At 38.2% G+C, this 2,500-nt stretch overlaps 1 protein-coding gene across 4 annotated transcripts in view; it reads left to right on the forward strand.

Annotated features, from left to right (window-relative positions):
• LOC106872101 (baculoviral IAP repeat-containing protein 2) overlaps positions 1 to 2,500 on the forward strand; it is a 53,139-nt gene that overhangs the window by 37,361 nt on the left and 13,278 nt on the right. The window lies entirely within an intron of this gene.

A 2,500-nucleotide genomic window follows, 5' to 3' on the forward strand; every position in this document is an offset into this window, starting at 1 on the left:
TGTATGACGCATGTGTATGAACAGCCATGCTTCATGGCAGTAAAACATGGGCCGTGACTGCTGAAGACATGCGTAGGCTTGCAAGGAATGAAGCCAGTGTGCTCCGATAGATGTGTAATATCAGTGTGCATACTAGACAGAGTGTAAGTACCTTGAGAGAAAAGTTGAACCTAAGAAGCATCAGTTGTGGTGTGCAAGAGAGACGATTGCGCTGGTATGGTCATGTGGCGAGAATGGATGAGAATAGCTGTGTGAAAAAAGTGCCACACCCTAGCAATTGAGGGAACTTGTGGAAGAGGTAGGCCCAGGAAGATCTGGAATGAGGTGGTGAGGCACAACCTTCGAACATTAGGCCTCATCGAGGCAATGACTAGTGACCGAGGCCTTTGGAAATATGCTGTGCATGAGAAGACCCGGCAAGCCAAGTGAGACCTAAATCCAAGGCCTCTGCCAGAGGTGTAGCCAGCCCACTTATGCGTACCTTTCCTTCATTGGACACTAAACTCTGCTTGCAAAGACCTGTTGAGGCAAGTGAAATCAAAATCGAACTAAATTCGACGACTGGCACCCATGCCAACATCGTCTCCTTCATTGGATGTGAAACTCTGCTTGTGAAGACCTGTTGGGGCAGGTAGCACGTAAAATACACCATTTTGAGCATGGTCGTTGCCAGTACCGCCTGACTGGCCTTCGTGCTGGTGGCACATAAAAGCACCCATTACACTCCCAGAGTGGTTGGCGTTAGGAAGGGTATCCAGCTGTAGAAACTCTGCCTGGTGTAGCCATCTGGTTCACCAGTCCTCAGTCAAATCGTCCAACCCATGCTAGCATGGAAAGCGGACGTTAAATGATGATGATGATGATATATATACATATACATATATATATATATGACATATACATATATTCATATACATATATACACACACACACATATATATAAATATACATTTGCTTATTGAGAGAGACAGAAGATATGAAAATGTTTATTAACCACTGCAATTGTTTTGACCAATCTAGCATCAATCCCTCATGGGTGGGATACTTAACAACTGGTTTAGGTGTATCCATTAGTGTAGATTTGTCTCTTCAGCTAATTACAAGATATATTTCATTAAAACAAACGACTGCTCCACAATTTATATTTATCAATTAGAATTTTATTGTTGATATTTTTTGCAGTTGTCAGTTTACATATTTTTCATATATCTTTCATATATATTTTACATATATTTCATGAAGTTTTTCTGTATTTACATTTGTTGCAACAAATGCTTTTCAGTTTAAACCTAGGTCAGGCCAGAATGAGCCATTCTATATTTTTATTGATGTAGGACAACATTGTTTAATGTGTGCTTCATTTTTAAAATGTTAGAGCATAGTGTGAGAGAGATTTTGCTGTTATTTCTAGCAAATTAAACAACCACACAGAGATTACTTCATTGGCTCATTTGCTGATGTGTATATAAGTAAACAAAAACTAAAGGAAATGGATCTTCATCTGTTTCTAGGATGATCATTCCAGTTGTATGATCAACTCAACTGGTTACACATTCAACTGGTACTTATTTTATCAACCCTCAAAGGATGAAAGGCAAAGTCAACATAGGTGGAATTTGAACTCAGAGTGTAAAGCATTTTTCCCAGGTGGGGATGGGGTGGAGGTGGACATTAGAGGGATGTTAAGAAGAGAAGCGGCAAGTGGGATGGGAACATTTGAGAGGAGTTGAGGTGAGTTTAGCTAACTGCAGGGAACAGAAGCTATATAGTAGCAGTAGAAAAGACAGAGAATGTCTCATCATCAGAGGATGGAGAACATCTGTGAGTGACTTAGTAATTAAATTGTCTCATGGCCAAAGCATTGGGAGTAAATTGGTTAAATAGAAACTGTACAATTAATTTAAAGAGCCAACCTAGTCTCACACCAAATGTGTAACCAATAAGGGGAGAATGAAGAAACCTGTGACCCACAGCTCCCTGTCAATAGAATTATTCATCTGATATTTAGTAGGTTGCAAAAGTAAATAAGAAGTTTTTAGGGAAGTTAACTAAGTGTAAGAATTGAAGTGAAATTTTTGAAGTTACATCTGTCAGTAAATTATGAAATTACTTTCATCAGTAATTGTGAACTTCTTTCTGTCAGTAATTTGTCATTGTTGCTTGTAAATAGCAATTGAACTTAAAGTGAAAACAATAGCATCTGAAAAATGAAAGTGTGAACAACAGAGAGTGAGTGAGATATATATATAGAGAGAGAGAGAAAGAGAGCTAGTTAGACAGACAATTAAAATATAGATAGACAGATACAGAGATATAGAGATAGATAGATAGAGAGATAGAGAGATATATTGATATAGAAAGATAGATAGATTTGTGTGTTAGTGCAATATGTCCTGTGTATATAAGCCAGCAGTAACTTGCTGTTTACTGTACTAAAACCGAAAGTATTATCGGGTCTCTTGTAGGACGCTTAAGTTGTTTCTTTTACATTTGATCTAGT

The sequence above is a fragment of the Octopus bimaculoides genome, chromosome 2, assembly GCF_046866305.1.
Source record: "Octopus bimaculoides isolate indiv1 chromosome 2, ASM4686630v1, whole genome shotgun sequence".
Taxonomy (NCBI): Eukaryota; Metazoa; Mollusca; class Cephalopoda; order Octopoda; family Octopodidae; genus Octopus; species Octopus bimaculoides.